This window comes from Pezoporus wallicus, unplaced genomic scaffold, assembly GCF_028554395.1.
Source record: "Pezoporus wallicus isolate ANWC-B61680 ecotype Strahan unplaced genomic scaffold, APGP_CSIRO_Pwel_v1 contig_1181, whole genome shotgun sequence".
Taxonomy (NCBI): Eukaryota; Metazoa; Chordata; class Aves; order Psittaciformes; family Psittacidae; genus Pezoporus; species Pezoporus wallicus.
Window position 1 is genome coordinate 2,831,645 of NW_026641428.1, and position 21,638 is coordinate 2,853,282.

The following is a 21,638-nucleotide window of genomic DNA, read 5'->3' on the forward strand; positions in this document are numbered from 1 at the left end:
AAATAATCATTATTCTTCTTGCAGGGATTCATACCTAACAGACAGCTAGTAGAAATGAGAAACATAATTAAATACCTCAAAACCGATAAGCAGGTATGGTTTTGCTTGGGCCCCTCTTCCCCCTTCTTTTTTTACATATCTGTAGATTTACTGAGAACACCCGCTAATAGGCTGCAAACCAACTAATGCGCAGGTTCATCCACCGCAGCCATCTCCTGTATTTCACCCGTTCTGTTACAGAGGGATCCCGCTCTCTACAGCCGTGGTCCGAGATACGCAGGGTCTGAGCGCTCGAGTAGCACCATGAGCCCGTCCCTTCACGCGCCCTACAAAGCCGCGTGGGTCTCCCTGTATCTTCCCCCCGCCCCAGGAGGCGGCCGCTGAGCTCCCCACGCCGCCTGTCGCCACGCAGCTCCCGGGGCCCCCAGTTCTCTCCGCCCGGCGGGCCAGCGCCGCCTCCCGGCCGCTCCGCGCGGTGCGCCTCGGTCAGCACCGCCCCTCCTCCGCCAGGACCGCAGGCGCGGCGGATGGGGGCCGCCTCCCGGGCTGGTGGGTGGGTGACGATCGCCCTCTCCGAGCCCGGCGGCCGTCGGGTGGTTCGGGACCTGCTCGCGTTTGCAGGCGCAGGAGGCAGGTACGGGGAGCGTGGGGAGGGCAGTGAGGCGTGTGGCCAGGGGCTGCTGCTGCTGCTGCCGCCGCTGCCGGGGGGAGCGCGAGCCCCGGGCGGCACCTCTGCGCACGCCCCGGGGGGGCGAGCGGCGGCCCCGGCCCAGCGCGTGCTGAGGCGGCCAGAGGGAGGTGGTCGGTGCTGCGCAGCCCGCGGCTCGCCGCCGGTGACGGAGCGAGGCCAGGGGCCAGGCTTGCCCGTTACCTGCCGTTGCTGGCTGAGCAGCCCAGGCGGCGGCAGCAGCAGCATTAGCTGGAGCACCGGTTGTTCAGGTGAGGACCCGTAAGCGCGCTGAGTGTTCCTGACCGCAGGGGAGGCTGTGGAGCAAGGGTGCACCCGTGGTTAGCCCAGGAGCTGGGGGGGGGGGGGACGACGACGATTTCGTGAGGAAGGAAACGAGTGTGCGGTTGTTGTTGCGCTGAGAGAGCAGCTGAATGCAGTGGATCCTCGCCGGTGAAACCATTTGCCGTTCCTGGCGTTCCTGACACCGGGCACTCCCAGGGCTGAGGCGAGGTGGCCTGACTCACCCCTCAGGGCTCGGGGTTTCCGCTGTCCTCAGGCGCTGCAGATGCCCCAGCCCCTTCGCTCCCAGCTGCGCCGGGTGGCTCGTGCCGTGCCAGGCTGGGTAACGGTAGCGCTGGCTTGCCGCTGGCATCCGGGCAGGCCGGCCTGCCTGCCTGCCTCCCTGCACGGGTGGCGGCGGAGCGCTGCGAGGGCAGCCGGCAGTAGCCCGTGTAGCCAGAGCTGTCCACTAGAATAAATGTGAGCCATTTCACAAGGTTGCTGTGGTTCTGGATAAATCCTGTGCTGCTGCAAGACTGTGGTAGTCCTGCGTGAGAAACTGTTCGGAATCTGCTCAGCACAGCAAACTCCAGAGCAACAACAGATACCACCCGTTCTTTCGTTGCCTGAGTAGGTAAGAAAGGCAAACTGTTGGGCAGTGGCTGATACAAACTATTAGAGATACGGAATAAACAGGCTGCTTCAGGAAGGAAGGCATGCTCCGTTTCCCGATTCTTTCACTCGTATTAGTGAATTGTACTCATCTGATTTTGCAGTGCTTTGAATGAGGGTGTGTTTTACTGGGGGAAGGTTTGTTACCTGAAGTCCGGCGCAAATGATTGCACATCCACAGTTGTTGCCTTTGTTTCACCAGTGTGCGAGTTGGAGAATGAAGCATTTATGCAGTATGTGGGGGGACATAAAGCTCTAAGAATTTCGTAAATTTGAATATATTTGGGAGGTGGTAAAGTAAATAAAGATACAAGAGCAAAGGTGCCAGAGTGGCATAGCCTAGGGTGGCTCCAGGACAACTGTGCTTTTCAGTCTTGTCACAGGGAAGCAAGCTAAGTAATCTCTTAAATAGCTCTTTTAATAATGGACTGTGAGGAAAGGTCTGCCCTTTCTGTATGCCTGTTCTTTTCTGTGGGATTCTTTTTTGTTTGTTTTTTTTTGTTCTAGTATGTTATTTTTGTGCTTATTACATGAAGCATAATTCAGGTTAGCCTCGCTGGTTGAGGGTGACTCACTGAAAATCTCATCTATCATTTCTTTTAGAGAATGCAGTAAAGAGAAGGGAAATCAGGGAACTCAGAGAGAATGTTTCTATTTATCTTTGCAACTAAGCTTCCTTTATTTTAAAGTGTTCTTATATATCTTTGATGGAGCTCTTTAGATCTGACCAGCTTTTATCATGAGATAAACACAACTTTCTGCAGTTGTGTAGGTTTGGTCGAACCTAGAGAAATCTATTTGTAATTTGAGTTAGGTAGTCTCAGATTTCTAGGTTATGAAGCATTTCATTGTGGGCTGGCTTCTTCACTTGATGGGGACCCTTACTTGTGCTTGCAGCATGCAGTGTTGCCTTACTGTGAATTTATCGTTTTTATAGGTCTTGTGCTTTACTGCTTAGACTTTGGATTCTGTCAGGTCATTCTAATGACAATTTAATATCAGTTTCTGCCTTCGTGATTGCGTAGCAACAACAGCTTGGAAAAAATAAGCAATAAGCTACTGTAGGAGGTTGTAATTGTGTTGTTACAACACATATCTGCTATTGTAAATTGTTGTACTTTGGAAACAAATAGCCTTGTAGAGAGACTGCAGATCGGAATACAGCCCGGTTTGGTGTTTGTCACACTGATAGTACAGCAGTAGCAGCTTGCTTTAACCACAGACAGATGTTACAACACTGATGTAATACATTCACTTGCTCAAAGAGGAGAGGGGGTGAATGGGGTTGAACTGGGGTTTGTTTCCTTTTCTAAATAGCCAAGTATAAATAGGGCAATCTTCTACAGGTGGCTGATGGTGACTAATTTAGAGAAACAGTGAGCCAGAGGACAAAGGGAGTTGGATGTCCCTGGCAGCGAAGACATCTGCCTAACATTTGTATGAATTGAGAAATGCAGAGCATCCATATTACTGAAATAATGTTTTGGCAAATAGATGCAGTGTTAAGTGAAAGACTGATATATGCAGTAAAATGAACTAGAAGATTAAGTATTTTCCTGTGGTTTTTACTATTTGTAGTATACTTTATTGTACAAGTTACTTTCTTACTGCACAGCCCTTTTTCCTCACCAGTCACCACTCAGGAAAAGATACTGGTATTTTTGCAAATTCTAAAAATTTGTCAAATTAATAAAGTCACCCCATTCTCAGTATAAAATTTTACCATTAGAAGCTTTGCATACTTGATTGTTTCACTTTGTTGTAAACTGCTTGGCTTCTTAAGCCCAATTTAAATACTTTTACAAGCCATAATAAAGATGCAGGTGTCACCTCCCTCCCCCTGTCCATCATCCTGTTTGCCTATGACTTTGTCAGGCAAAAATGAAAAAGCCTGTTGCATTTCCCAGGTGTGAATACGCTCCATTGGAAGTGCCTTCCATTACTATGAATGTCCTCAGTTATTTGATGATCTGTCCAAGCATTTCACCAGATCTGTGCAGTTCTGTGCCAGGGCATGCAGGCTAGGTCAAAAAGGAGAATGGGCATGGCTAAATTGTGGGCAGCTGCTCTAATCTGTGCCCTGGGGCAGGGGATGAAATGAAGAGTTAATCAAAACTAATTGGTTTCAGTGGTGCTACATTCTGTGTATTGTGCTGTCTGATAAGCGTTAGAACAGATAAAAAAGTATGTTTTAAAGAACAGATAAAAAAGAACTTATTTCCTAATTAACGGTTCTGCAGAACCATCTGGAACTGTGAACTGCAGATAGGACTTGTACTTAGTTTCCAAGGTTTCTTTTTAAAGTAATTTTTCATAATCTGATACTTAAGCAGTTATACTGTTAAAATAAAAATGTATTTCGAGTATATATTGAGACTGCTTGGATGTGCAAAGGCAGTTTTTGCAAATACTGTTCTGCAAAACTTTTCTCCAGGGATCTTCCCAGCTTTGTGGTTGTGTTACAAATCAGCACATGGCCTACAGGTCACTCCATTTCAATGTAGTACTTCTCATCTTGTGTTCTCGAGACATTTTATATCATACACATTTGACAGGAAAATAAATCTAGCACCTCTGTAAGATTTATAATGGGGTGCTGAAAAGGGTATGTTTGTAATATGAATTCCATGTTATTACACAGATCCTTTGATCAGTTTGTTGGTTTTTTTACTCACACTTCTGGGAACTGTTTGTGTTCAAGTGGGAATTGCATGACTCTAGGTTTGACACTGATTTTTCACTTGGCTTTGAAGTGCCAGCAGCCTTCTCAAAAGGCTTGATATTCTATTTTAGTAATCAAACGTTAATTTTTGTTACCTGGTGAGAACACAGATGCAAAGGGCAAACTGCATGCTAACTAACCTTGAAATATTGTGTTAAACAATTGCATTATTGTAGATCTTGCTTTATACAGCCAGTCTTATGCAATATTCTTCTTTTGTGTGCCTATCAGCAAGTGCTTTAGGATTATTTTTGTTGGTTTTTTTTTTGTTGTTGTTTTTAAGGATCTGTTTATTGTCTTGTGAGTAGATGAACTAAGCAATATAAATCATGAGTGTACACTTTATACCAAGTATATCTGGAGAAGGCATACATACAAGTTGGTATTCTTGAATTGTATGTAGCAAGTCTTAACCACTAATTTGCTTACCTTCCTTTGTATAAACAAAATATATATGTGCAGCTTTTAGTGAAAATTTGCAAAATGCTTGTGGAGGGAGAGTTTGGAAGTAAGATTTGAGGAAGCATTTTGTTTTCAGGTTGCAAATACCCAAGCATTTTTGATACAAGAACCTGGACTACTGGTAATTTCCCAGCAGACATGTTTCTGTTGTAGCCTTGCTATGTCATGACTGGCTTTTTTTGCAGTTCCCATGGTAACGAGGATTTTTGATCTGCAAAGCAGAATAATGTGTATGGTTTGAGGAGGTGTGTATATATATATATATATATAATTTTTTTTATCACAGAGGAAATCTTGATCCATGAAAACTGATCAGGCACTCTGCTGTCCCCCCCACACCCCCATCTCACTCCTTAATAATCTGTTTTGCTGATAAGATTACATTTAAATGTGAAATCCTGACAAGAATGCAGTTATTTTTTCTATTTTTTGACATAGCATAAGAGATGGTGGAAAATCTGTAAAGGCTTACTATAGTGATACCATAGAAAATGTGTCATCTTCCAGGTGGAGTCTTGACAAACAGAAGGCCATTGTACATGTATATAAATTTTAATGCATATGTATTTGTGAGCATTGTGTATGCATATAAGGAGGAATGAGAGTTCAAGTTGCTCAGGATTTGCATTGGCTTCTGCTAATATTTTCTTTGGCTTCGACTCATTTCCAGGATGTATTCATAAAATACTTTTCAGATGGACTTATGCATTTTAACTAAAGGATATCAAAATACTGTACTTGATTCACAAACAAAAAATGGTTAACAGTGGTAATAATTTTGTGTGTGCGCCCTGTATCCCTCACATTCTCAAATGAACACATGGGTAGCATGGGAACTAAGTAATTAACAGGGGAACCCGCCATAGAGTAACTATGCTTAAGGCATGGGTTGCTTTTTTTAGAGTTTTCTTTGTTACATTTCTTTTTGAGCTCTTGCTCCAAAGAGAAGCCGTTTGAGATTTGTCAAGTTCCCTCCACACCCACTTTGGTTTTATTTGTTTGGGGTTTTGTGCAACTGGTAAAAAAGAAAATGGGAACAATACAGTTATTGAAACAAACAGCATAGGCAAAGGAGGTAATTACCATTTATGTTGTAAAAGCCCTCTCAATAGTGCATGTAAGAAAGATATGTTTGTAACACCTGAAAGGCAATTTAGAGATGTATTAAAAAACAATTTGGAAAGTCAAGTCTACTGCCACTGCCCTGTTGGTCTTCATGGTGTTTGGTCTGAGACCTCTCTCCCACAGCCACCATCACCATACACACAGGTAGGATAATTCTGAAATCATGAAAAGGAAAAAAAAACAGTGCACTGATCTCTGCAAGTGAAGCTACTCGTCCAAAGACATGCAGTTATGCTGGAGAAATACTGTGCAGATGTAGGGCAACCTAGTATTTAGGTAATAACTTCATCCAGACACCTGCTTGTGAAAGATTTTTTTTTTTCACTAGTGCTATTACCTGTGTATGTCATAGCTGTGACAAAGTAACTTTCATACAAAAGAGACAGAAATTGAGCTTAACACCCATACCCAGACATGAATACCTTGGGTGAATATCAGGGTTTTTTCAAGTGAAGCTACAAGTTCTGAAATTACTATATTTTTTTTCTCCCCACTCCCCCAGAGATGTATTGAATAGGGGAGGTACATGTAACTTAGACCTCCATCACTCTTCTCAGGAACAACTTTCAAGTCAGTTCAGTGCTTATGTTGGAAAAACAGCTTGGAGCCTGCAGTAGCGTATCATCCATAATGCTGCGTGTGATCCCGGATTATCCTTATGTTTGGGAATTCAAGAAAATCGAGATATGAAAACTGGAATTTTGAACACAGGTTTGCAAAGATTTATGGCAACTGATAGCATCTGGCAGTGTATTGTGTAACACCCCCTCCCACAACCTCAGCCTATTTGTAAGAGTTGAAGGTTTATTTTGATATTTGCTTTTTCTGGCTTTGCTTGTAACCCTAGGCAGTGCAGTGTTTCACTGAATAATTTCGCAGAATCATAGAATATCAGGTTAGAAGGGCCCTCAAGGATCATGCGGTTCAACCTTTCTTGGGTAGGCATAACCTAGACCAGATGACCCAGCACCTTGTCCAGCTGGATCTTAAAAGTATGCAATGTTGGGGAATTCACCACTTCCCTGAGGAGATTATTCCTGTTGCTGATTGCTCTCATTATGAAAAATTTTCCTCTTATGTCCAGTCAGAATCTCCCCAGGATTAACTTGTGCCAGTTATCTGACATCTTTTCAGTGTGCCTCCTTGTATAAAGGGAGTATCTGTCTTCTTTGTAGTCACCATTTAAATATTTTGTCCAGTGCTCCCTGAGAATTCAAGAGAAGCGATGGTTTCTAGCTTGGGCTTGGTTTGAAAAACTTGTAAAGTTTAGGAGAAGGGATCCCTTAAATGCAGTAAAAGAATAAGAAGAGTTGTGAATTGCAGTATCAGATCTATTATTTATGGAGAGGATGTGGTGCTGGTGATCCTATGTGAAGCTGGCTGAATAGGTCAAACAGCCAGCTTCTGCATCTCTGTTGAGACACATTAGGAGGAGTGACAATGCAATGACATAATCACTGACCCCAGATTGTTCTCAGCTATAAATCCTCTGGTTGCAGTCTCCACTATTCCTCAGCATGTGCCGTTCACGTTTAAGGGCTTTTGAGATCATCTCTACCACCATCTGCTACATAATGGAAACAAAACAATTGTGCTGTGTGTGGAGCCAGCTGACTCCTGAGCAGAGATGGAGGTTTGCAAAATACATCTTGGCTCTGAGAACTTGTTTGTCTGGTTGGTCTCATTGACATACTGTGCACTAGCCACTAGGCTGTTGTGATGGATGAAAAACAAACCAATGTAACGACTCACAGGGACATACATGTTTTTCAAGCAGGTCAGATACTGCATAAAATAGTGTGTTCTCATGCTTGTGTGCAAGAAATACGGCATATCCTAATGTCTCCCTAATTAGAAGAAGGGAAAGCCAATCTGTATGTGAAGTATCTTATCAGCATGAATATATTTGTAACAGTTGTCCTGCATAGGCAGAAAAGATAAGCAACAGGATTTCTTAACTGCAAGTATTCACTAGGTGTCAGTGCATGATCACACTGAACTGATCCTGTCAATGAGTTCTTTCAGGATTGTGGTACCTCCCTAATGAAAAGGGATTTTAAAGAAAGTAACTGCTTTTGTCTACAGAATGCAGTGTGGTTTAAATTTAAGAGCAACTAATGATTAATTCAGTCTTATTTTATAGGAGCAGTCTGACAAAAATGCTGATTTAGAAACAAACCCCATCATGTTTTGTGCTTAATAAACGTCATTTAAAGACTTCAAATAGCCCATGTTGATCTTTATCTAGCTTTCTTGTCAATATCAGGTGTATTACTGATCAAACATTTTATGTGATAATGATGCTGCTCCCAGGTGTGACTAAAATTCCTATTAAGATGAGGAAAAATTACAGTTTTCATAGTGATATGTTATCTGTATCACAAACACATTCACATAATTACTTGCAAAACTGTTGTTTTCCTTAAGGGATGTAAAAGATCGAGTCTGTGAGTATCAGTTGAAACTGAGGAAAACCCAGTGAATACAGCTGAAAATTCCTGGATTTCTGTAACAAACTGTTGTTCTCTTGCCATGTCATGTCACTGGAATGGAATATCATGTTTATTAGAATATCTTGTATTACCTGCATCACAGCATTACATTTTAAAAAATTATTTTTAGGCTTATTTGAATTAATAATACTTAGTCTAGTGTTAGTGATAGATGACTAGGGAACGTATCTTTTCAATAGAGTGAACAGCATTAATCTAGAAGTTTAAATTGTTACAAAATGGGTATTTTCTGTCTTGTATGTGAAAGTGTTCAGTGAAAACTATGTATTAGTAGGTCAAAATAGCAAAGATAGTAATTCACTTGATAAATGTAAATATTTGAAATGGCTTTTGTGTACCTTCCAGTAAGTACTGAACTTTCTCTATTGTATTGTAAACCATAGCGCATGGTGAATGGTAAAAATATTTACATGTTACTCTTTTCTATCTGATCTATTTACAAGTGAGGCCTTTTGTAGCACTATTCCCTGGTACCCTAAAGAAAGTGTTAATACTTGTGCTAATAGCTTGATGACAAATACACGTTTTTTGATTTATGATGAACGCTATATTGGTAAATATTCAGTATGCAGCAGAAATACTCATGTGGTTGTTTGATGGCCAACCTTCAGTATTTTCTGCATTGTTACAGCTGTACAAGAGGGCCATCTTTGGTGCCATCTTTGTTTATTCGTACCACTTAACTGTCAGATAGAAACTATCTGATTGTCAGACAAAGGCATATTTCTTCCGCCCTGGTGTCCCTACAGTTACATCATGCAGTGACATTTAAGCACTGCATCTTTCATCCTGGGACCTGCCTGGCCAGATTTTAAGGCAGATTATGATCGAGCTTGTCTGAGAAGGTCCATAAGATGTATGGTAGGAAGATTGTAGAGATTAAAATAGACCATTGTTCAACATGCACTTTTCCCTTATGCAGACATACTGAATCTAAACACATATAACAACTTCTAAATAAAGGAGAGCTTGAGTGGCTTCTTGTTACATATGGCTCTCTGTGTCTTTGAATGCTGAATGAAAGCACATTGTCCATCTTTAGTTGCTTGTTAACTTCACTAGAATTGTTGCATACTCACAGTGATGCAAAATCAAACAGATTCTGTCACTGTCTTAAAAAATTTTCCTAACTAAGGTATAACGATTTATACGAAATGCTGATTTTTCCTTTCAGTGACAACTTTGGGATTCTTCCAGGACCTCTTATCAGAAGCTGATCTATCTGAAAAGAGATCTCCGCCCAGTGACAAAATCTTTATCTTCCCTTGTTTGACATGTCTCGAGAAATTTGTTTAAAAGAATTTGAGATGCTTGCTTTCTACTGTACTGCTTTCTATTGCTAACTGTGCCATTCTGTTGGTATGGTTCCTTTGAAGTTTATGATTCTATAAAGCATTTTCTTGCAGACCTTCTGCTGCACTGAAGGTGATTAAGAAGGCATTTGCAACTCAGAATATCATTTTGATGGTTGTCTGCAGCTGTAACTTTTAAAGTAATGCGTACTGTGTTTTTAGCATAGAAAATAGAGCTTATGTCTCTGCAAAATACAGAAAGAGAAATTTGGTCATCCTGCACTTCACTGGGGTTTCCACTTTGCTAAATGGACATACTAGCACAGTAGGATGTCTGAATTTCTGAGCTGCTTTAGCATACAGGCAGCTGTGTGCATGAAGCACTGAACCCTCTTCTGTGGACTGTTGAACGTAATAGATTTTCTCTTCACCAGTGATAGACAGGCGCTTATTTAAAATGGTTGAGAGCATTTCCTAGCAAAGTGAGAGACTTGGTTACTGTTCTTTCCTCTGCCTGAAGGTGTTCAAATCCACCCCTGCATCTTACAGAAATGTACCATAATTGGCAAGCTATAAAATAATTTGGGGAAGATAGTGCTAAACAGGGGTCTTTCTTTTATTTTGGGTGATATTGGGTGAAAAGGGGAATAACACTCTAACTTGATATTAGGCTGTTCATTTGTGTGGAAGGATAGCATCAGCAGCACTATGGAAGAAGCATGAGTACTACCAATAGCAACAGTGATGCATGGTGTAAAGGAGGAGCTCCTTCAGTGACTTCTGCAATTAAATTTTACAGAAGTGTATTTTAAAATTTAGTACTTGTATTGGTGGAAATGTAAAACAGTGTTGTTTTGGGGGGTTTGGGTGTTTTTTTTTTTTAACCAGAAAATAGGTTATGAAAAAAATACATGCTTTATGCTTGTATAATGTACTTGAAGACCACATTCACCATTTGCTCCTTTCTCTTTAATCACTGGTTGGTAATGGATGTGCAGAAAATCGAAAATCTGAAACAGAAGAAGGGTGACTTTCAAATGGGTAAAAAGTTGTGGGGAGAAACACATTAAGGGGGCTAGATGTGCATGTGGTAGGAATTGGGATAGTAGGACACAGAGACTGATTGATCCAATATAAATTTAGTTGATTTTTAATTTTATTCTTTGAAAGTTGAGAGATGCCCACAGTGCTAACTTGGGATCAGCATCCAATATTCAGAGGAAATGTATTTTGATATTATCCCTGTTCTTCATGTTTTTCCACTTTTCCTATCTGAATTAGATGTTTGCAACTAACTGCAGTGTAGCTGCTTAGGCTCAGAATATTTGGCTTCATCCATTTATGTTTCTGGACTCTTCTTGCTATACATATATCTCAAAGAACTACTGAACACTGTCAAAAAAAGAAAAAATATTTATGGTATCTGTTATTTAACAAACTTGCAAGAATATTTCAATACACGCACATGCACATACGATTTCTTCAGTCAAGGGTCAGGCATTTCCTCTAAATGTAAGTTTGGTAACAACATCTGTGGGAATCAATTACTGTGAGCATTCCATGTAAACCATGCTTGCATTTGAATAGGAACTTTGATCCTATAGTGGAAATACAGGTCTTAAAGACTGATTTTGTAGTTTCTTCATCAATAAAATCCCTTATTAATGGTCCTAATGGGGAGGAGAGAGGGTTTATACCTTGCGTGTATGGTCTTCGGTATTTTTAAATTATTAATTAAAAAAAAAAGTTTCCAGGCAACTTGAGACGCATGACAGCATATTTTTTTAGGCATCGTTATGCATAATTGCCAGCTACGTCAGAACTGGACCGACTTAAAATCAGCTTAAAGTTTTCATTAAGTCGGCGCATTAGTAGAGGAGAAAGGAATATAAATGAAAGAAGAAACTAGCCTAACCTGCAAAATAAGCAGAAAGAAAAAGAATCCTTATTAACCTTTCAGGTGTTGAGCTGTGGTGACTAAGTAAAAATCTCATAAGGTGCCTGTCATAGCAGTGAAAAGTGTTATTCCTCCCTGATCTAGCTGTCAGTCTGCGTCTGTGTTCCTTCCAAAAGGAGTAGTACCTCATCTTTTTTCTTACTGTGCTGTGTCAGCACTATGCTCCTCACTGGAGCAGATATGGCTGAACACCAATTTTTTTTTTTTTTTTTTTACAACTAATAAAAATTGGGATAGTAAACTTATTCAGGTTTGCTTAATATTTCCTTTCAGTTGTGAAGTCTAGATTATGGTTCAAAAGAAACTTGTTTTTAACGTCTGATGTTTTAGGCTTGTGTACTGTTACTTAGTTGTGAGAAGTCAATTGCTGATTTTTGGGAAGAACTTACATGACTTAGTTACTGGTGTGTAAATAAGGAAAATTGGAAATACTTTCCATGCTAGAAAGTACTTTATAAGATAGTCATAGATGAGTTAATGGAATTCCACATGTACTTTTGTGCTTTGCTTAGCTTTTTCTGTCATTTATTATACTACTTGTGATTTCACTGAAGGCAGATGACTATACTCTTGAGCTGATTGAAGAAATATAAATTGAGCTTGGAAAGTGAGTGGGAGTCTGAGGAAGTTGAAATTTATGTAACTTACATTTCAGAGAGATGAAAATTAGTCTGGCTTGAATATGTTATTAAATTTTGCCCTGAGATTTGTCCCCACCTGGCCCTGTTTTCATAGAGGTTTCTGGTTTTGTTGTGGTAGGGTGTGTTTTTTGTTGTGGTGGTGATTTTTTTTTTTTTTCTGGTTTTGTTTCTTGTTTTCCACAAATATTTTATTTATTTTTTTATTTTTAAGGGGAAAGGAGAATTTGTTTCAGTTTTCTTTGGGTTTATTTATCAAAGAGTAAAGAAAAACTCACCTGTTGTAACAGACGTACTACAGTACTGTTTCCCTTTTAGGAAGGAGCTAACTGCTTTTGGCCTGCGCAGGAAGTGTAGTTTCCCCCCCCCCCCCCACACACACCCCTTCACCCTCCCTTTCTTCCAACAGTTTTTACAGCTTCTTGATAGATAATTCCTACTAAACTAAGGTGTATTCAAGTGTCAGATCCACTGACCAGCATAGACACTTTCTAGCATCCTTGTGTGCCATATAAAAAGGGCTCTGTTTGTTACTGTTCTGAACTGGCACAGCTGCTTCAGAGATGGCACAACATTCAAGGTTCTATTGAAGAGTAAAAACATATGAATGCTGGGGTAAAGTATTCCTATTCTTCATTCCTGAAGCAGTTTCAATTTTCAAACTAAAGGGTGATGTGTTTTCACTGTGTATCGCCCATAATTATCCAGCTGCTTCTCCAACCTAACAGTCGTCCCTTTAGGCTTCATTAAATGCAGTCAGTAGGGCATTGAAGCCAATGTAGCTTGCTGTTTGGCTTCTGCATTTTAATATGTTGCTATTTCGTACTGTGGAGTCCTGTTTTTCTAAGACTCATGGAAGTTGTATCACACACATCCTATCCAATAGCTTCTCATTAATTAAACCTCAGACTACTGGAATCCTACATGCCTTGAGATTTCTAAGGCCAGTAGGTGATGGCATCTGTCCACAGTTTGTGAGAAAGGAACATCAGTTCTCCATTTGTTTGCAGTCATAAATCGTAACTAATTTCCTTGCAATGGCAGCAGCTTCAGGTTAAGGAAGTCTTGGCTTGGATTTCATAGTTGAGCGTCAGTGGGTTCCAGTTCTTTTGGCCACACAGGAATTTTCCAGTCAGCCACCCTGAGTGCACATAGTCATACATAGTTAATTTGTCACTTTCTTATTTTTTCTCTGTCAGTGTTTATTGTGCTTCGGGACCATACTTACACATGTCTTAATGACACTGGATCCTGAGTTGCCACATGAAATTGGAAGTGGCAGTCAAATGCACATAGTCTTTTGATGCCTTACAAGCTTGGTCACTCCTTCAAGGATCTTTCCACAGACATGTAGGATGCTGAGAAACAAGGTGTTACAGTGTCTCTTTCCATTCAGGAAATCTAGTAGATCTAACCTGTAGACTGTGATATACCTTCCCGGCACCTTGCTAGTAGAACAGTAAATAACACCCTTATTTCTAGACCATGCATGAAAAAATCGTTCCGATGTCCTAGTTACAGTCTTTCAGGAAAGTGATTATTCTGTAAGAAGTCTGAGCTCCTCTGGCATTAATCGTCGACGTGATAACTCTTTTGCTCCTGAGCTGAGCAGTAGCCACCATTTTTCTTTTTAGGCAAACGCCTGATCCTGCAGTAAGTTGCTTGGTGCAGATAGGTCACAAATGGATAACAGTCTCAAATGCCTGCCTTTAGCTTTCACTAAATATCAAGCTCCACCTGTGTCTTCATTAAGCAGAATATTAGAGCCATCTTGCATTTGACAGAAGAGATCTGCCATAACTGGCTTCTAATGAAGGACTCTGTGATCAACTATCGTAGTTACATAACGTGAGGATACCTGCTGGGAACCATCCACTGTATGAATGCCTGCATGGGATAGGGAGTGGAAATCAAGAGAGGTGTTATTACCAGTAATCTGAGTTCTTTGAGATATGTAAATTTACAAGGACCCTTTGCCCTGGCCATTGTTTACCTTTCCTTCTCTCCTACCTGTAAAGATTTGTGTTTCAGAAGAAAATAAAATGGTGCAGAAGGTGCTACATGGTATCCTAAACGTGACAGCAGGCAGAAATCAGCATATCATATACTCAGTGGCAGAAGGAAAAGCTGGTCTAGTCTTGAAGTGGATATACCTGTGAACAATAGGAAACCACAGTTACTGATAAGCTCTCATCCCTATCTCTGTATGTACCTAGTTTTTGAATTGAAATTTGAAATAAAGGCCATTAGTGAAAAACTGGATGCAGAATTTAATAAATTAAGGATTCGCTTTAATATTGAATGTTAACAATGTCGCAAGCAGGTTTTAGTATTAATTTAGCTTTAAAGAATTTTAACTCCTCTGAACTCCTCTGTCTTTCACAGAACCATAGAATCGTTACGGTTGGAAAGGACCTCAAGATCCTCCAGTTCCAATCCCCCTGCCACGGGCAGGGACACCTCACACTAAACCATGTCACCCAAGGCTCTCTCCAGCCTGGCCTTGAACACTGCCAGGGATGGAGCATTCACAGCCTCCCTGGGCAACCCATTCAGTGCCTCGCCACCCTTACAGTAAAGAACTTCTTCCTTATATCCAATCTAAACTTCCCCTGTTTAAGTTTGAACCCGTTACCCCTTGGCCTATCACTATAGTCCCTAATGAAGAGTCCCTCCCCAGCATCCCTATAGGCTCCCTTCAGATACTGAAGGCTGCTATGAGGTCTCCACGCAGCCTTCTCTTCTCCAGGCTGAACAGCCCCAACTTTCTCAGCCTGTCTTCATACAGGAGGTGCTCCAGTCCCCTGATCATCCTCGTGGCCCTTCCCTGGACTTGCTCCAACAGTTCCATGTCCTTTTTATGTTGAGGACACCAGAACTGCACGCAATACTCCAAGTGAGGTCTCACAAGAGCAGAGCAGAGGGGCAGGATCGCCTCCTTTGACCTGCTGGTCACGGTCCATGGGATGCAGCCCAGGATATGGGTGGCTTTCTGGGCTGCGAGCACACACTGAAGCCAGCTCATGTTCATTTTCTCATTGACCAACACCCCCAAGTCCTTCTCTGCAGGGCTGCTCTGAATCTCTTCTCTGCCCAACCTGTAGCTGTGCCTGGGATTGCTCCGACCCAGGTGTAGGACCTTGCACTTGGTTGGCACCAGCCCACCTCACAAGTGTGTCAGGGTCCCTCTGGATGGCATTCCTTCCCTCCAGGGTATCAACCGAACCACACAGCTTGGTGTCATCAGCAAAATTGCTGGGGGCGCACTCAATCCCACTGTCCATGTCACCGACAAAGATGTTGAACAGGACTGGTCCCAGCACAGATCCCTGAGGGACACCGCTCGTTACTGGTCTCCAGCTGGACATTGAGCCATTGACCACAACTCTTTGTATGTGGCCATCCAGCCAGTTCTTTATCCACCAAGTGGTTCATCTATCAGATTGATATCTCTCTCAGTTTAGAGAGAAGGATGTCGTGTGGGGCAGCGCTGAATGCTTTCCACAAGTCCAGGTAGATGACGTCAACTGCTCTACCCCTTTAAGTCTTTAAATAAATACTTCATGGTTCTAGAAAGGAAACTGGTTTGTGCACTTAAGAAGCAAGCATGGGCCAGATGTGGGATACAATAAAAGAGAGAAAAGTAATCTGATAAACCAGAACAGCTGCAAATATTTTTGATTTTTTTTTTTTTTTAAAGGTAAAAAAAACATAAGGCCTAAAGAGAAAGATAACTGGACTACTAAGAGAGCCTACCAAGGGAGGGGAGTGGATCCAATTAGCTCTTCTAAAGGAAGTGGATGAAAGCAGATACCATGTCTAGTTTTAGCAGTGTATGTTACGAAAGACAAGAGATTTTTTTTGAGGTTCTTGTTACTTACTGAGCTGTGTCAGTTCATCTTTACAATAAGGGTTGTCTAAAGCCTTAAGATAAACACAGGTTCTCTTTGTTTTTTCCAGTATCCCTGAGTGTGGAAGTGAGCATGATTTAATCATCATCATAAATAATTTATACTCTATATATTTGTGTGATATATGTGATACACACTACATTGCTATATATGTCATACACACTTAAGTGTTATTTTACTTGACTCCCATGGGCCTGTGCAGCACCTCTCAACTTTTTGTCCACCTTAGCTTATCAGCAGCTCTGGAGTGGGAAGTAAAATCTTGACTTGTAACCCTGGATGTCACAAAGAACTCTGAGTTGCAAGTGAAACCTGAACTGGGATCCACAAATGGTTTGCAGTGAACTAAACCAAGTCAGGAACTGCCTTCAGCCCTGATGGCATAGCTGTAGAGATTTAGTCAAAGGACCCTGGCAGCCTTGCGGTTTCTTATTTCAACTCACTTATATTCTTTTAATTTTCTCGGTCAGTACCATTACCAGGTATGGCAGAGTGGATTACTGAGGTATGTAATTTGTATATACCTTCTAAATTTTTTCCTCTGAAGCTTTTGTCAAGAAGGAGGTGGGTGATCCTGTAGCATACTATCCTCCCATGAAGGGATTGCCAAAAGAAGCTTAATTCTTTGATTGAAAGAAATACTTCAGTAGCAATAGACATACTCCAGGAAAGGGGCAGTGAAGAATCATCAGGAACCTGCTTCCTGATAAAGTCTTCCTTTTGTGCAGTATAATAGCTCTGGAGAAAGAAAAAACCAAAACCAAAGCCAACCAACCAAACAAAATCCCTGTATATTGTAAAGGAGCATTAAGTATAGAGAAGTTAACGCTGAAACAGCCAAACAGACACAAGCACACCGACTCATCTCTTGAGTCACATCAGGGACTAAGTAAAAATGTGGATTCAAAAAGGATCCACTTTCCCTTTCTCTGTCTCTTTGTATATGTGATTAATTAGTCCAATAATGCCACTAGGAGCCGGAAAGCGCTGTTAAGACTTTGCAAGTGGTGTCTCTGGAAAGCGACATTTGGGTTCAGGTGCTGTACTGGGGAGCAGCCAAGGCAGCTTGGAAAGGGCAGGAGAGCCAGAAGCTGAGGGCAGCCCAACGGTACTGACAGGGCAGTACAACAGTCAGGTGGAGGGGTGGCCGCCAGGCTGAGACAGGAGGCAGGTCTATGGTCAGTCTCCTGGGGTTTGTATCAAGCAGATGCCTGGCCAGATCCAGGAACGGCTGCAGCCAAGTGCTAGCATTGCTTGGGCAGGGCCAAGGGCAAGAGGCTGAATTTTAGCGCAGCATCCTAGCAAAGGGTGGGCAAGCTCACAGTGGGGCTGCTTGCTCCCTTGCTCTTCCAAGGCCACCAGCTGCGCTCTCTGTAAACTGGCCTTGTGCCCAGGCAGCCAAACCTCACCCTGCACAGGGGAATGTCCTCAACGCCCTGATCTGTTAGCAGAAATGAATTTCATATATTTAAAATTCATTTATCAAGCAAATGCCTTAATTTTTGGTGTGCAAATTGGGGCAGATTTCACAAGGACTGATGTTATGTAAAATTCTGAAGAAACTGGCGAGTGTAGGTTACAGATTGGACAGACACTGCTCTGCTGGGGAGAGCACAGCACTTGCGAGGGGGAAACATCAGCCTATTTAATGGTGGTAATTTTTTATAGCAAGGCTATTTGTGTTTTATTTAGAAACACTGACTGTATTAGAGTTGCTTCATTCTAAGCCTATTTTAGGGGTGTTGGGTTTTTTGTTGTTAATAACCTCCTTTTTTTTCATAGTAGATTTTGCAGGGCATTCTGATTTACTTGTTTGTACTGCCCATTTCTCTGTGATTGCTTATTCTGATAGTGCTTCAGGGCTGGAACAATGTTGCACCTTCCATCTGTACTGAAAAGATTTCTATTTGATCCCGTTTTGACACTACAGTTCTGTATGCCTGTGCGTTTCTCTCAGCAGTCAGGCTGCTTGAGAGGTGGAGCCTTAGTGCTCAACTCCCACATTTCTTTCTACAGATTAAAAAAAAAGAAAATAAAGTTGAAGATGTCTTCCAGCCAATTGCTTACCAGGGCAAAATGTCTGGTTAAGTTTTCCTTGGTCTTCCCCACAGTTCCTTTCCACTGAACAAAATGGTATTATCACAGAATCATAGATAGTTAGGGTTGGAAAGGACCTCAATCTGAAACCTAATAGTTATTTTAGATTTTAATGCTTCCAGGAATGGATTTATTTTTTTCCAGGCATCTAGGAAGAGGTTTTATGTTAAACTGGTATAATTTGATTAAAAAGACACCTAATTTACTTGTTAAGGCAGAATCTGCATTTTATACACAGGATCCACTGGCAGTTTGTGATAAGACTAATGGCTAATTTTTTTCAGACGCTAAACCAGCTATTACTTTATAGTGAAAGTATGCTAACAGCTATAATCTTGCTGTGGCTAAAGATTGATAGTCCAGTGAAGAGGACAGATCCTCTTATTTAGAGGAATTCACAGTTAATTTTATTGGAAAGCCATAGCTGAAGACTGAAATTTGTAAACACAAAGGTATTTGTCAGCATCTCGCTGCTTAACATTCTCCGTTCAAGGGGAAATCCTGGACTACAAATGCTTTGATGTGGCAGTAAACATTACCTTAGCTAAGACTGAAGATTCATTACTGATTTTAGTTTTAATTAAACTGTCGTAAAGTAAACCTGATGCCGTTGTTTTCAACTGAGCAGAAACCTGATTTATGTGGATATAGACAAAATAAAAGTTCCCTAATCTTGGAAAGCAATTTTTGACTAAAGAGGCTACAGATAATAGCCTGTTTGAAGTGCAAAAATTGAAAATGGTTCACCCAGTAATTTTTTGCATTTGAATTTTTTATTTAGGTAGAAAGTTTTGTATGGATGAAGTTCATGCGGTACATTGGATTTTGGCTACTGTATTATAAATTCAGTAAAATAAATGCATGCACATCAATTATACAGGTAGAGCTTTGTATATAAAACTTCAAGAAAAAGTATCTAGGAATTATTCTCTTTCAGGTATTTTATAAATAATGACTCAAACAGAAAATTTATATAGTAGGAAATTATTGGCATTTATCTCTGATTTACTCTTATTTGCATTGATATTTCAGAGTCTTGCATTCTATAAAAGCACCACTGTTATTTTGGTAAACACAAAATTTCCTAAAGACACAGCAGCACTCTTCATTAAGATCTGGATGGCTAAGTCAGGCTCAAAGAATGTATACAGGCAGTAACTGTGTTCCTACAGCTGTTTGCCTTTTTTCCTTACAACGAGGAGCTGAAAGGGAGAATTGCTGTTCACTAGTGGAGCTGAAGGTTATTAATAGAGAGACTTGTTTTTCTTCTTGTCTTTAAATTTTGTCATTACCTTCCAGTACAGAGCATCCTTACTGATTACTAAGTAGCTCATTAAAGCTGTTTTTCAGATGTGCTTTTTTGTTCTGTTTTCTTCTTGCTGTTTTCCCATTTTGCTAGCATGCAGATGGGGGTGGGGAGTGGGAAATAAGGGAGAGAGCATGTTCCAGAGGATGCCAGGATGACTTCAGTTATTGGATGACTGCTGTCTGATGGATAGAAAAAGGAGGAGTAAGCCTTTCAGTCTGCACTGACGGAGCTGAAAGACAGAAATCCGATTTACAGGTAAGTGTGAAAAAAATTCCTGATCTGAAGAGCTATTCTTGATCCTTGCCACAACATTTTTGGTATAAAAAATGTGCAGGCATCTTCTCTGCTCCTCATTAATGACTTTGAAGCAGCTTTTTAGGTTATTGTTTCTCCTGCCTAAGAGGCTTCAGCCGCTGTGAGATCCATAGACAGTGAAATCATAGGCATGCCTGATGCTGACAACTTTCTCATGTGAGGGTATAGGCACTGCATCTCATTGATGCTGAAGTTGTGCAGTAAGCTGTAGGCCTTTTGTGTGATGGAAATACTCGCTGTTGAAAATAATGTATGCTACCAGCAGGAAAATAGTACTGGAAGATCTAAAAATGTTTTCTTTGAGTTTGGATAGGAAAAGGTCACACAAATGAACTGCTTCTTCAACTGGATGTGTCTTATTTAGTGTTGATCATATAGTAAGAATGGCTTATCAGAGCAACTCTTAAAATGTTTTTGTGGATTTTTGCATTATTTTTAGGTTTGGAATTAATCTGGTTTATAATTCACTCATAAAATTATCTTTGTTGTAAAGAAAAACCATGATGCTTATAATTGTGTGTGTAATACAGATAAACCTTGTAGTACCTACAGCAGTTATATACCAGTTCTAATAAGCTATTGAAACAGCTTGTATGAAACATGTTCTGCTGAGTTTGTGTTATTAGCAGCTATTAGGTCACAGGCCACGGAGATGCCAAGTAGAGAAATACAGAAAATAGACTTGTTTATATCCTTAAATAATGTGACTTGATAGGGCTACAGGCAGAAATCCTGGCACCACTGAAAGAACTGGAGATTTTGATGTTGGCCTCACTGGGGCAAGGATTTCAACATGTCAGCGTCAGCTCTCTATTGACTTATTTATGCATTTTATCATGTAGCAAATAATTGTACTGTGTACAGGGTTGTTTTGCTGGTTTGAAGCAGAAATCTTCATTGAAATAAGTAAATTGTGATTACTGTTGGTGTGAGAGTACATAGTCATAAAATATATTTATAATTCTAAACTGTGGGGGTTTAGTTTTAATGAAGTTCAGAGATAAAATCAGTAAATGCTTATATCCATTTTTGTTGTATTCATTGAGCGAATTTGCTTAAAGATGACCAAAAATTATTAAAAGGTGGTGTTATTAAAGAAAACCTGGACAAAGTCAACAGAACTCTTACTGAGTATTAGGACTGGAAGAAGCTTTGCCCTCTGTCCACTTATTTACACATCTTACCAGCTTCAGGTGTCTGGTGTGATGTCCTTTTTTCCTGGCTGTTTTTTTCCAATGGAGCCCGGTATGTTTGCTAAACAGACAATTAAGAAAAAAAAAAGGTACAGCAATTGTCAGTTATTCTCAAAATATTCTGTAAGACTGATGATCTGTATCTCTTTTTAATACTGGAATGTGAACACTGGTAAATAATACTGACTGAAAAATAGATGAGTTACATCCTACGTTTGTTATTTGTATGGAATGGATATGTATCTGAAAGCATAAGCACAACTGTTAAATTACAATCTCGGATCCATGTATTCCAATCACTTTTCTTTTTCTCCCCACAAATGAGAAATCCAGCTTAAATCAGCTCCACTAACAGAGAGGAGTTGATGAAAACAGAGATGTAGTTCCACATGTATTTAAATTATTCTGTCTCCTTGGAAACGCTGCTGCTGCAGATGGATTTGGCTTTTGGTGGCTAAAAATATCTACTGCTTTAATAATGAC

At 40.8% G+C, this 21,638-nt stretch overlaps 1 protein-coding gene across 3 annotated transcripts in view; it reads left to right on the forward strand.

Annotated features, from left to right (window-relative positions):
• Positions 1 to 863: 863 nt before the first annotated feature.
• The window catches only part of CSRNP3 (cysteine and serine rich nuclear protein 3), a 100,719-nt gene continuing 79,944 nt past the window's right edge, over positions 864 to 21,638 (forward strand). Inside the window, exon 1 of one of the 3 annotated variants that reach the window (XM_057423751.1) lies at positions 864 to 939. The gene's annotated coding sequence lies outside the window, so the exon portion shown is untranslated. Of the gene's footprint in view, positions 940 to 19,809; positions 19,903 to 21,638 lie in introns of those variants that run through there. The other 2 variants (XM_057423756.1, XM_057423750.1) reach the window with 2 other exon arrangements.